A 14,849-nucleotide genomic window follows, 5' to 3' on the forward strand; every position below is an offset into this window, starting at 1 on the left:
AAGCTGCCTCTACCATATGCACCCCCCTTTTCCATATGCAGATGCTGCCTCCACCATGTGTACCCCCCTTTCCATGTACAGAAACTGCTAATACTATGAGCATCTCCCCCTTCCATGTACAGACGCTGTCTCTACTTTGTGCAGCCCCCTCCTCTATATAGAAAAGCTGCCTCTATCATGTGCAGCCCCCTCTTCCATATACAGAAGCTCCTTGTTCCATGTGCAGCCCTCCTCTTCCATATACAGAAGATGCCTCCACTATGTGCAGTCCCCCATTTCCATATACAGAAGCTGCATCTACCATGTTGAGCCCCCCTCTTCCATATACAGAAGCTGCATCTACAATATGCACCCCCCTCTTCCATATACAGAAGCTGCCTCCACTATGTGCAGTCCCCCACTTCCATATACAGAAGCTGCATCTACCATGTGGAGCCCCCCTCTTCCATATATAGACGCTCCTTCTTCCATGTGCACCCTTCCTCTTCCATATACAGAAGCTGCCTCCACTATGTGCAGTCCCCCACTTCCATATACAGAAGCTGCATCTACCATGTGCACCCACCTTTCCGTATACAGAAGCTGCCTCTACAATGTACACCCCCCCTCTTCCATATACAGAAGCTACACTCTACCATGTGCAGTCCACCTCTTTCATATACAGAAGCTGCCTCTACCATGCGCTGCCCCCCTCTTCCATATACAGAAGCTGCCTCTACCATGTGCACCCCCCTCTTCCATATACAGAACCTGCCTCTACCATGTGCAGCCCACCTCTTCCATATACAGAAGCTGCCTCTACCATCTGCACCCACCTTCTTCCATATACAGAAGCTGCCTCTACCATGTGCACCCCCCCTTTCTTTATACAGAAGCTTCCTCCACCATGTGCACCCACCTACTTCCGTATACAGAAGCTGCCTCCACCATGTGCAGCCCCCCTTTTCCATATACGGAAGCTGCCTCTACCATATGCACCCCCCTTTTCCATATGCAGATGCTGCCTCCACCATGTGTACCCCCCTTTCCATGTACAGAAACTGCTAATACTATGAGCACCTCCCCCTTCCATGTACAGACGCTATCTCTACTTTGTGCAGCCCTCCTCCTCTATATAGAGAAGCTGCCTCTATCATGTGCAGCCCCCTCTTCCATATACAGAAGCTCCTTGTTCCATGTGCAGCCCTACTCTTCCATATACAAAAGCTGCCTCCACTATGTGCAGTCCCCCATTTCCATATACAGAAGCTGCATCTACCATGTGGAGCCCCCCTCTTCCATATACAGAAGCTGCATCTACCATATGCACCCCCCTCTTCCATATACAGAAGCTGCCTCCACTATGTGCAGTCCCCCACTTCCATATACAGAAGCTGCATCTACCATGTGGAGCCCCCCTCTTCCATATACAGAAGCTCCTTCCATGTGCACCCCTCCTCTTCCATATACAGAAGCTGCCACCACTATGTGCAGTCCCCCTCTTCCATATACAGAAGTTGCATCTACCATGTGCACCCACCTTTCCGTATACAGAAGCTGCCTCTACAATGTGCACCCCCCTCTTCCATATACAGAAGCTACACTCTACCATGTGCAATCCACCTCTTCCATATACAGAAGCTGCCTCTACCATCTGCACCCACCTTCTTCCATACACAGAAGCTGCCTCTACCATGTGCACCCCCCCCTTTCTTTATACAGAAGCTGCCTCCACCATGTGCACCCACCTACTTCCGTATACAGAAGCTGCCTCCACCATGTGCAGCCCCCCTTTTCCATATACGGAAGCTGCCTCTACCATATGCACCCCCCTTTTCCATATGCAGATGCTGCCTCCACCATGTGTACCCCCCTTTCCATGTACAGAAACTGCTAATACTATGAGCACCTCCCCCTTCCATGTACAGACGCTGTCTCTACTTTGTGCAGCCCCCCTCCTCTACAGTGGCATAGCTAGAAACCTCTGGGCCCCGATGCGGAATCTGGATGTGGGCCCCCCCTCCCGGCAACAAGAGCTCCCCCCTCGCAACACCCGAAGCACACACATATCCAAATCCCCATAGCTGTGCATGGCATGGCTATATCAATTCCGCTTTCCAGCAGCATGGCTGCCACGTTCAATTTGCAAACATACGCAGCACCCAGAGGAAATAGGGCAATTAGTAGCAAGATGCCAGTCTGAAGGAAAATAATCGTTATGTGTGCAGCATTCACCCGATAATAATTATTATGTGCGCAGCATTCACCAGAAAATAATCGTTATGTGCGCAGCATTCACCAGATAATAATTGTTATGTGCGCAGCATTCACCAGAAAATCGTTATGTGCGCAGCATTCACCAGAAAATAATCGTTATGTGCGCAGCATTCACCAGAAAATAATCGCAATGTGGGAGCATTCACCAGAAAATATTCGCAATGTGGGAGCATTCACCAGAAAATAATCGCAATGTGGGAGCATTCACCAGAAAATAAACGCAATGTGGGAGCTTTCACCAGAAAATAAACGCAATGTGGGAGCTTTCACCAGAAAATAAACGCAATGTGGGGGCATTCACCAGAAAATAAACGCTATGTGGGGAGCAGTCACCAGAAAAAAAACGCTATGTGGGGAGCGGTCACCAGAAAAAAACGCTATGTGGGGAGCGGTCACCAGAAAATAAACGCTATGTGAGGAGCATCACCAGAAAAAATCGCTATGTGGGGAGCGGTCACCAGAAAAAAACGCTATGTGGGGAGCGGTCACCAGAAAATAAACGTTATGTGGGGAGCGGTCACCAGAAAAAAACGCTATGTGGGGAGCGGTCACCAGAAAAAAAACGCTATGTGGGGTGCGGTCACCAGAAAATAAATGCTATGTGGGGAGCAGTCACCAGAAAATAAACGCGATGTGGGGACAGTCACCAGAAAATAATCGTTATGTGGGGACAGTCACCAGAAAATAAACGCTATGTGGGAGCAGTCACCAGAAAATAAACGCTATGTGGGGAGCACTGCAGTCACCAGAAAATAATTGTTATGTGGGGAGCAGTCACCAGAAAATAAACGCTATGTGGGGACAGTCACCAGAAAATAATCGTTATGTGGGGACAGTCACCAGAAAATAAACGCTATGTGGGGAGCAGTCACCAGAAAATAAACGCTATGTGGGGAGCAGTCACCAGAAAAAAAACGCTATGTGGGGAGCATTCACCAGAAAAAAAACCTGTACAAGTAAAAAAAAAATTTACTCACCTGGCCAGCCTCTGACGTGAGCTCCCCGACGTGCAGCCAGCCTCCCCCGTGCAGCTCCTCAGCGACGATCCTCTCCTGCAGCCAGTTTCTCCCGCGCTGACAGGCAGAGTGCAGGGCTACAGGGAAGATGGCGCCCGAAGCTCTGTACTGGAGACACAAATAGTCTCTAGTGCAGGGCTTCGGCAACCATCTTGCCGTAGCCCTGTTCTGCCTCCGGGAGCCAGTCCCCACAGTGAGCTGCGGGGATTTCAACACCTGGGGGGTCCAGTCCCGCGGGCCCCTCCCCTGCCTCTTTAGGAGGCGGGCCCGGTCGCCAGGGCGACCCCTGCGACCACGGGCCCTACGCCCATGCTCCTCTATATAGAGAAGGTGCAGCCCCCTCTTCCATATACAGAAGTTCCTTGTTCCATGTGCAGCCCTCCTCTTCCATATACAGAAGCTGCCTCCACTATGTGCAGTCCCCCATTTCCATATACAGAAGCTGCATCTACCATGTGGAGCCCCCCTCTTCCATATACAGAAGCTGCATCTACCATATGCACCCCCCTCTTCCATATACAGAAGCTGCCTCCACTATGTGTAGTCCCCCACTTCCATATACAGAAGCTGCATCTACCATGTGGAGCCCCCCTCTTCCATATACAGAAGCTGCATCTACCATGTGCACCCCCCTCTTCCATATACAGAAGCTGTCTCCACTATGTGCAGTCCCCCACTTCCATATACAGAAGCTGCATTTACCATGTGGAGCCCCCCTCTTCCATATATAGAAGCTCCTTCTTCCATGTGCACCCTTCCTCTTCCATATACAGAAGCTGCCTCCACTATTTGCAGTCCCCCACTTCCATATACAGAAGCTGCATTTACCATGTGGAGCCCCCCTCTTCCATATACAGAAGTTCCTTCCATGTGCACCCCTCCTCTTCCATATACAGAAGCTGCCACCACTATGTGCAGTCCTCCTCTTCCATATACAGAAGTTGCATCTACCATGTGGAGCCCCCCTCTTCCATATACAGAAGCTGCATCTACCATGTGCCACCCCCTCTTCCATATACAGAAGCTGCCTCCACTATGTGCAGTCCTCCACTTCCATATACAGAAGCTGCATCTACCATGTGGAGCCCCTCTCTTCCATATACAGAAGCTCCTTCCATGTGCACCCCTCCTCTTCCATATACAGAAGCTGCCTCCACTATGTGCAGTCCCCCTCTTCCATATACAGAAGCTGCATCTACCATGTGGAGCCCCCCTCTTCCATATACAGAAGCTCCTTCCATGTGCACCCCTCCTCTTCCATATACAGAAGCTGCCTCCACTATGTGCAGTCCCCCTCTTCCATATACAGAAGTTGCATCTACCATGTGGAGCCCCCCTCTTCCATATACAGAAGTTGCATCTACCATGTGGAGCCCCCCTCTTCCATATACAGAAGTTGCATCTACCATGTGGAGCCCCCCTCTTCCATATACAGAAGCTGCATCTACCATGTGGAGCCCCCCTCTTCCATATACAGAAGCTGCATCTACCATATGCACCCCCCTCTTCCATATACAGAAGCTGCCTCCACTATGTGTAGTCCCCCACTTCCATATACAGAACCTGCATCTACCATGTGGAGCCCCCCTCTTCCATATACAGAAGCTGCATCTACCATGTGCACCCCCTCTTCCATATACAGAAGCTGTCTCCACTATGTGCAGTCCCCCACTTCCATATACAGAAGCTGCATTTACCATGTGGAGCCCCCCTCTTCCATATATAGAAGCTCCTTCTTCCATGTGCACCCTTCCTCTTCCATATACAGAAGCTGCCTCCACTATTTGCAGTCCCCCACTTCCATATACAGAAGCTGCATTTACCATGTGGAGCCCCCCTCTTCCATATACAGAAGTTCCTTCCATGTGCACCCCTCCTCTTCCATATACAGAAGCTGCCACCACTATGTGCAGTCCTCCTCTTCCATATACAGAAGTTGCATCTACCATGTGGAGCCCCCCTCTTCCATATACAGAAGCTGCATCTACCATGTGCCACCCCCTCTTCCATATACAGAAGCTGCCTCCACTATGTGCAGTCCTCCACTTCCATATACAGAAGCTGCATCTACCATGTGGAGCCCCCCTCTTCCATATACAGAAGCTCCTTCCATGTGCACCCCTCCTCTTCCATATACAGAAGCTGCCTCCACTATGTGCAGTCCCCCTCTTCCATATACAGAAGCTGCATCTACCATGTGGAGCCCCCCTCTTCCATATACAGAAGCTCCTTCCATGTGCACCCCTCCTCTTCCATATACAGAAGCTGCCTCCACTATGTGCAGTCCCCCTCTTCCATATACAGAAGTTGCATCTACCATGTGGAGCCCCCCTCTTCCATATACAGAAGTTGCATCTACCATGTGGAGCCCCCCTCTTTCATATACAGAAGTTGCATCTACCATGTGGAGCCCCCCTCTTCCATATACAGAAGCTGCATCTACCATGTGCACCCCCCTCTTCCATATACAGAAGCTGCCTCCACTATGTGCAGTCCCCCACTTCCATATACAGAAGCTGCATCTACCATGTGGAGCCCCCCTCTTCCATATACAGAAGCTGCATCTACCATGTGGAGCCCCCCTCTTCCATATACAGAAGCTGCATCTGCCATGTGGAGCCCCCCTCTTCCATATACAGAAGATCCTCCTTCCATGTGCACCCCTCCTCTTCCATATATAGAAGCTCCCTTTTCCTTATCTAACCCCTTCATGTGTTACCCCCTCTTCACTGAACAGCAGTTCTCCCCTTGATTGTACAGCAAGTTCCCCTCTTCCATGTGCAGCCCCCTTTTCCATGTACATTGGTTTCCCATTTCTGTGTACAGCCCCTTTTCCATTTACTTCTGTTTCTTTCTTACCTGTACCACCCCTCTTCCTTGTACATCAGTTCTCTTCTTCCACGTTGCAGCCCGCTCTTCCATGTTGTAAATCAGTTACCCTCTGCCATGTACAGCCTCATCTTCCATTTACAGCTGTTCCCTTCTTCTACGTTGCAGCCCTCTCTTCCATGTTGTAAATAAGTTACCCTCTGCCATGTACAGCCTCGGCTACCATTTACAGCAGTTCCCTTCTTCCACGTTGCAGCCCGCTCTTCCATGTTGTACATCAATTCCCCACTGTCATGTACAACCTGCTCTTCCATGTACATCAGTTCCCCTCTTTCCATCTGGGGAGGGAGGGGAAGAGAGGTTTAATGACCTGTTCTTTCACAAGCTGGTGTCAGAGAGTGTATAGCATAGAAAATACCACTTTTCAAACAACGATTGCATGATGTAACTAAAACAGTCACCCGGCCATACAAAAACCTGTACAGTTTCGCTTCTGTGACTCTCTTTAATAAACTTTAGAAAATGCTCTGTACAAGACTAGATACTACAAATGAACATAATCTCACACCAATGGCTTCTTTAATTCTTCTTACAAACCCTACCTACAACAGTGTTCCCAGCTCTGCCCCTACCATAGAATCCTTGTCTTCCTGATACACTGCAGACAATGAATGACCTCCACTTTGTGGTGAAGGAAACGGAAACAGTACACACATTGACAGTTGATTGGTTCATTTAGCCTGCATCAGAATATAAAAATGACCTTTTTTTTCTTCAAATACTCCCTCACAGCTTTTTCTGCAGATTACCACTTTAAAAAGTGTGAAACTGAAGTAATCGCAGGCCTCTTTTTTTTATAGTAAACAGCCATTCGCCATTTCCATTCTAAAGCTCAATACAAATCAATAGAGCTGTGGGTCAGCACTTTAAAGTAATTGCAGCAGAAGACCAAAGCAGTGATCACCATGAAAAACGGCTTGAGAGACAGGATGTACCTTGAAAAATAAACACAGAAACAACGGGAGCCCGGATAGTGTAGTATGTACTGAAAATGGAGCAAGAGTAGGTAAACGGTACTCACAAAATTAGGTTGCTTACGCAGGCAACCAACCAATAAGGCACGTGGAGAACTCTTGTCTCCACTCGGGTTAGATGGACTCTTTTGAGTTGTGGTTGCTGTCTTGAGCGAAAAAAATGGCTACCAGTGCAGGTATGTGCAGTTGGAGGCCTCCTGTAAGGCCATCGTGCTCAGGTTATAATAAAACTGAATTCAAATAAGGAGGAAAGGGATGTAGCTTATTTTAGGGATTACGTGGAATTAATTCAAAAATTAACAATTTTTATTTGCAGTGTGGCAATAACATTTGTATACTGAATTTCTCCCCATGTCAGACACAGTGGCGTAACAATAAGGGATGCAGAGGTTACGACTGCAACATGGCCCTTGGGCCAGAGGGACCCTCCTTCAATGGCAGTATTAGCTGTTTATTGGTCCTGTGCTGGTAATAATCACTTCTATAGATGCTTTGAATAGTGGTCATCATTAGCATGCTTTTCCCCTCCTCTGCTTACATCTCTAATACTGTGGATGTCCTTGGCAGGTTTTGGTGCACCATATAAATTGTTATGTATAGAAGCCTGGGGGGGGGGGGGGGGGGGGGAATGTAAAATTTTCACTGGGACCCAAAGCTCCTTAGCTATGCTGCTGATCAGACACAAAGCTGAAGACTTAAGCCTCTAGGGGGATGCTCAGTAGGCCACCTTGTTACGTTGGGAAGTCTTGCCCAAGGACGACTTGATGAATAGGTAACTGGCTGCAGCCGGGATTCTAACCTCTGTCAAAGGTGGTGCCTGGTTTCACCAGTACACTATCCAGCTACCCCATTATAACATTTGTTTAGTGCTTTTCTCCTGTCAAGGCACTTGAAATCTGCACTCACTCAGGCCTGGGGCACACTGAGCGGATTTGGATGCGATCCACCGGCCGCATCCGCCTGCAAATCCGCTTGGCTAATGTATTTCAATGGGCTAGTGCACATCGGTGGTTTGAGGTTTTTAGCAAACCGCAAACGTGCCTCCTGCTGCACGTTTGCGGTTTGCTAAAAACCTCAAACCGCCGGTGTGCACCACACATTGAAATACAATAGCGAAGCGTTTTCACTGGCTGATGCGGCCGGCGGATCGCATACAAAATCCGCTCGGTGTGCACCCGGCCAAATATCGGCTCTCTGCTCCAAAAACTGCTAGCGTTTTGACGATCTGCTAGCGGTTTTGGTGTGCACTGGGCCTAAGGGTGCATCGAATAGGCTACCACGGAGCATTAGTGAGTGTTGTCCAAGGACTCCTTGCCGAATAGGTATCTGGATGAGTAGGTAACTAACTACTGCCAGATGTGAACCTTGATCCCCTGAGCCAAAGGTGGTGTCTTTAGCTGGTACACTATCCAGCTGCCCCAGTAGCTAGAGAGCAAATGTCAGGAAACATGTTCTGCCACTTTCTGCCTGCTGGTGACAGCATTGACTTGAACTTTTATGGACTTTCATTATTCCACCAGCAGGTGGCTCTGGGGACTTGGCATGTCATGGACTTTCACTGCTCCACCATTAGGTGGCTCTATTCAGTCTGAAAACAGCTATGCCACTACAAGGGCTGCTCTACACTGACTATGCATTTCAATCAGGCAGCAGGTGTGTTCTCTTTATATAAAGGCCTTGCAAGATGTAACTTGTGCCAGAACTTTGCGCTCACAAGCTGGAGTATCTGGACAACCTTGGTTTCCTAGTATTTTGTATTCCTGTGCCTGCTACCCTGTTACTGAACCTATTTCCTGTCTACCTTGATTCCTGTCTGCTCCTTTGTACCGTGATTGCCCGATTATTGCCGACTTATGCTTGTTCTGACCGCGATTTATGCCTGCCTCCTTGTACTGCGATTGTGTATATATATTGTATATATTTGTGCTGTGTATATGTGTGTATATCCGTATATCCTGTATATATTTAGTTAGATAGATAGGATTTTGGGGATTTGCACTTTGCTTGTATGGTGTTTATGCATGTGGTGATTGCATCATTGTGTATATTTGTCTTTGCATTCCTGATTGTTTGTTGTGTATGCAATTGCATGGAATTTGCATTACATTGTCTGAAGCACGATTTGTCAATAAACATTTTGCACAGTACTTCCCTGCCTCAGTGTCTGTGTTGCTGCAAACTGTGATCAATCCCAGTTTCTCTGTTCATGTTTGTAACAGCAAATAACAATTGTTAATTGTTGAATTAATTGTGCGTCATCCCTGAGGTAAGCCACCTCTTTTTTCTCCTTTTATTGCTTTTTAGACTTTGTTCACATCTAAAATTGAAATTGCTGAAGGCACTTTTTTTTCCTCCCTCCCGGCGATTACCTGCACGCTTCGATTTTGTGTAAAACGCTTTTCAAATCGCTTTTGCAGAGCGATTTGTTTTGCATCAGGAAGTGAACTCTGACCCGGAAAATAATAAATACAATGTATTTATTCTTAAGAGCACTGGGGAAAATTCTATACCAAGCGGTTTTTCATGCGGTTTGCAATTTCCCTATACCTTCCATTGAGCAAAAACACTCAGAAAATGGTACAGGCAGTGCTTTGCTGAGCGGATCGGAAACGAACCGCTCAGATGTGAACACTCTAACAGGGAATCATAGCACAAGCGCTTTTAGGGCGATTTTGAAAATCGCCGACACTTAAAAAACGCCCTAGGTGTGAACAAGCTCCTAAAGAAGTTGTAATATATATTAAACAGTGGCAAAAAATGCACCTTTTTTCCTCCACTGTGTATATTACCATGAAAAAAATCAAATCGCCAATTCATCAGTATACTGATTATAAAGGGCGATCTAATTTTTGAGACTGGAGGAAAGAGGTGGCAGTCCGTTAGAATATCACGTCTGCTTTCTAAATAGACCCCTAAGTTTCTTCTTACCCACTTTCCTAATCTTGCTGATGACATTGCCCTCCAGCTTGTCCTAGTGCTGCTTTTTGCCGCTCTCGATCTCCTCTACCTATTTCTGTGCACTGTAGTCTTTATGAAACACCTGTAATGTACTCTGTCATGTTGAGCTGCTCGTGGTGTCAGAGATGCACACAGCTGCCACATCTATCTAGCCAAGCTGTAATCAGCACTGTATGGGGTGCGTCAATTACACTTCTGCAGGGTACCGCCAACCATTTCACAAGTCTAATGCAGTTAAAAGGTTTCTATAGAAATTGCTGACTTACTGAAACTGCATTCCAACTTTTTCTATCTCGGGGTGAAAGAATTCTTTTAGAAAAGGTGAAGCTGTGTAAAATAAATCTGGGGTAAGGAATGATAATGAATATGCTCACAAAGATAGGTTACCTCACATTGTGAAGGCAACTGAATAAAATAAACCTGTTCCTAATCAGGAGGCTGACCAGACTTTGCCCTCTGGTTATCAACCACAGTTGCTCTTGCAGGTTAAACAGCTAATATAATAAATTCAAAAACCAACCTTATTTTACATAACTAATACAGAAAGTGTTTGATGGGCATGATGTACTAGTACTGAAGGGTGGGGGTGCCCAAAAATAATAATTAAAAACAGTTTAAAAAGGAAAGGCATTGGTTGGCTTAACTCTCCTGTAGAATATAGCAGCCGGTATGACTCAGTAGAATTCAAAACGTTTATTGCACAAAAAGGGTAGAACAACACGTTTTGCAGGCATTTCCCGCTTCCTCAGGTCAGTGGTACCCAACAAAAGGTTCCGTGCGGCTTTGGTGATAAGGCTTGAGAACCTCATGAGAGATAAGCCAACCACTGCCTCTCCTTTTTAAACTGTTTTTAAATTTTTTAGAGATGTAAGTGATTAGAAATGTTCCTAAATACCTTAATTTTCCAGCAACTAGTGGCAGCCACGTGACCCCTGTTCTTGTAAGTCCCCAAAGACAGGGCAGCTCTCCTTGGAAGACTTGGAGAACTACCTAGTCTAACCCCCACCACCACCCCTCCTTCTGGCTCCCTGGTCCACCCTGCTTTACAGACCCCTGCAGGAGAGGGCTTAAAGAACAACTGAAGTGAGAGGGATATGGAGGCAGCCGTATTTATTTCCTTTTAACCACTTTGCGACCGCCTAATGCCGATCGGCGGCCACAAAGTGACTCCCCAGGACCGCCTAACGCCGATTGGCGTAAAGTCCTGGGGGTGGAGATTGCAGGGGATCGTGCTCGCAGATGCGTGCGCATACCCTGCTAAATGACGGAGCGAAGCTCCGAGATCAGCCTGCCTGCCCGTAACGAAACAGGTTTTTTTATTTTAACCTGTTTATGAGAGCCCTCTCATAGGTTGATGCCTATGAGAGGTAATCACTATGATTAGCTTTTGGGGAGGGATTAATTAAAATAAATTAAGCATTTTTTTATTTAAAAAAAAAAACTACATGTCACAGCAGCAATCAGATGCCACCAACAGAAAGCTCTGTTGGTGACAACAAAAGGAAGCAAAATTAATTTGTGTGCTAAGTTGTATGGCTCTGCAGCGAGCTGTTAAAGCTGCAGAGCACTGAATTGTAACAAATAGCCTGGGCACTAGGGGGGTGTAAGCCTGTGGTCCTTAAGTGGTTAAACAATACACACTGCCTGGCTATCCTGCTGATGCTCTTCCTCAAATACTTTCAGCCACAGACCCTGAACAAGCATGCAGCAGATCAGGAGTTTCTGACATTATTGTCTGAGCTGACAAGATTAGCTGCATGCTTGTTTCTGGTGTACTTCAGACAGCAGAATAGATCAGCAGGGCTGCCAGGAAATGGGTATTGTTCAACAGGAAACAAATATGTCAGCCTCCATATTCTTCTCCTTTCAGTTGCAGGGTGACCACGCCCACCCCATGCCTCGTCTCCAAGAATGTTCTGGGCAGAGAATTTCGCATAGCTAAATAGCCTAGGCTAAGCATCACTGGGAGAGTGGGACTACATACCAATATACAGCACCATGTAGGTGTAGAAAGTGTTTCTGATGCTGCAACCAGGAAACTTACCATAAAAGCAAAGCAGATCATTGTGGTGTACACTTACTGCCGCATAGTGCCTGATCTGGGCGCTGTCATAGGTGTAATGTTATTACATCTATAGCAGTAAAGCAGGTTTGTAAATGTAATTTAGGTGCCGGCGATAGCCAGACCCCAAATTATTTCTCCCTCCGAGTTGCTTCGATGCAAAGGGCAGGGGCGTAGCAATAGGGGGTGCAGAGGTAGCGACCGCATCGGGGCCCTTGGGCCAGAGGGGCCCCGAAGGGTCCACCCTCTATCACAGTATTAGCTCTCTATTGGTCCTGTGCTGGTAATAATCACTTCTATAGATGCTTTGAATAGTAGTAATCCTTAACACACTGTTCCCCATCCCCTTCTTGCACCTCTGACACTGGGGCTGTACTTGGCAGGTTTTGGTGCGCCGTATCAATTGTTATGTATAGAGTGCTTGGGGGGGGCCCATGTAAAACTTGCATCGGGGCCCACAGCTCTTTAGCTACGCCACTGGCAAAGGGGGAATAGTATTTAACACCACCCGGAATTTTAGTGTCAGCAGAGTATCATTCTGCGCACAACTGACCGGGCAATCTATACTTACAGCATAAAAGTAGGTATCCTGAATAATTTACTGCATTCTACTATATGGCACTACAGCGCCTCCTTAAAGTACACCTGAAGTGAAAACTCAAAGTAAATCAAACTATAGCGCTGTCCGTCCCATGCATGCCGAGTAAATAGAGCTGCTAATGTACATCTTCTTTCCTCCACGAGCAGCTCCTGTTACTGTGCATGTGCGGTTATGAACTCACTCATGCTCAGGAAAAATGCACTTGTTCACAGCTGAGAGCACTTGTGCACTTGTTCACAGGAGAGCTGCTGAGGACAAGTAAGTTTCCGCAAAATGTATTCAACTGCCCCGCAATCAAATACATAGGAGAGGAAGTCTCAGGGCATAGGCACCATGCTGGAAGAAAGTAGGAATGCAAGTCATACTAAAAGGGGCGGAGCACATGTATTTTTCAGTTTTCACTTCAGGTTTCCTTTAAGTAATGCAACTGCACACATTTCTAGCAATTTTCACTCAGATTTTTTTTATCTTTATAAAATGTTTCTCTCCGCGGGTCACATTTGGTGCCTTTAATTGCTAAGTTTTATTATGGCATTTTTTTAACCATACCTTTTTTCTTAACATAATACAATCTTTAGTATTTCCAGCAGTTTAATGATCATATTGTAAGAGATAAAAAGAGAGAACACCGAGAGCCCGATATAGTGTAGTATGTATTGAGTTACATTGGAAAATGAAAAGGTGAGACTAAGATACTCTCTAACCAGCGTTACCTTCTAGGGGTGGACACGGTACAATTGCTAGAGAACAGAGTCGCCAGCAGGATAAAAAAATATCTAAAAACCTTAAAATGCTTGGGAGGCAGTGGTGGACTTACCTCCAAGAAGAAGACATGATAATGTAACGATTGGTGTCAGCTAACAGATTATCTGATTATTGGTGATCTGCAGTATCACCAATATTGCAGATGCTATACCTGATTATGTAGTGATCTGCAGAATCACCAACAATGCTAGTATAGCCAGGCACAAGACTACCAGTGTGAGATAGTGATTGATGACTTCAGACAATACTGCAGCCAAGGGTCACCTGAGGAGCAGGCGAGTCCGGCTGTGTAGCTTTTAAAGAGCCCCTGAGGAGCAGGAGCTACAAGTATGCTGCAATGCTGATCACCTGAGGAGCAGGTGATTCAGACAATACTGTAGCCAAGGGACACCTGAGGAGCAGGTGCCACTGGCAAGCTGAAAAGGTGATCACCTGAGGAGCAGGTGACTAAGACTGTATCACATAAACGCTTCACCTGAGGAGCAGGTGACGGCTACAGATCCCTCACCAGTGGCTAGGCCCACTAGCGAGGATAGAGAGGTCAGACAGGCAGAGCTGGCAACGAACGGACAGATGAGGTACAAAGACAGAAGACTGATTCAGAGTTGTTTTCCAGGCAGGGGTCGGCAACGTGAATCAGATAGGCAAAGGTACAGAGTCAGCAAGCAGGAGAATAGTCAATGGAGGCAGAAGGTCATAACAGATAATACAATGAATTAGTACTTTAAGCTATCAACAGAATCTGACTAAGTGTGGATCCCCGGCTCCGGCGGGTTCTAGCACACTTTGGGATTTGACTAAGGTCTGAGCGCTCACACGCAAGTATTTGCAACAGCAGACACCGGGCAATTGACAGTCTGGCACTATATATACTAAATTGCTCCGCAGCGCCGCCCCAGCCACTCAGCCAATCAGAAGTACTGTTGGAGTCAGCTGACAGGGCAGATCAGCTGACTCCCCTTCTACTCGCATACAGGTCCTGGCGCGCGCGTAGCTCTCAACCTATGTGCAATGGAAGGACCAGGCAGATCAGTCGCATCAAACTGCGCGGCAGAGACCGCCGGCTGATACGTGGAGACCGCCACCATGCCGCCTGTCTCCACGGCGGCATCTCCGCTAACCCTTACAGATAACTTTCAATTCAAGCAAATAAATTTATTGTACATTACCCAGAAAAATTCAACGCGTTTCGCAGGCGTGGCCCGCTTCATCAGGCAATAAAATAGGGAATAGACTGTGGACAGAGACCAAAACATGCTCCATAAGAATGCGATTGGTCTTATGGAGCATGTTTTGGTCTCTGTCCACAGTCTATCCCCTATTTTATT

General features: G+C 47.0%; 1 protein-coding gene across 4 annotated transcripts in view; it reads left to right on the forward strand.

Moving 5' to 3' along the window:
• DLGAP4 (DLG associated protein 4) overlaps window positions 1-14,849 on the forward strand; it is a 367,380-nt gene that overhangs the window by 197,070 nt on the left and 155,461 nt on the right. The gene's annotated exons all lie outside the window — the stretch shown is intronic.

Source organism: Hyperolius riggenbachi, chromosome 12 (genome assembly GCF_040937935.1).
Source record: "Hyperolius riggenbachi isolate aHypRig1 chromosome 12, aHypRig1.pri, whole genome shotgun sequence".
Classification (NCBI taxonomy): Eukaryota; Metazoa; Chordata; class Amphibia; order Anura; family Hyperoliidae; genus Hyperolius; species Hyperolius riggenbachi.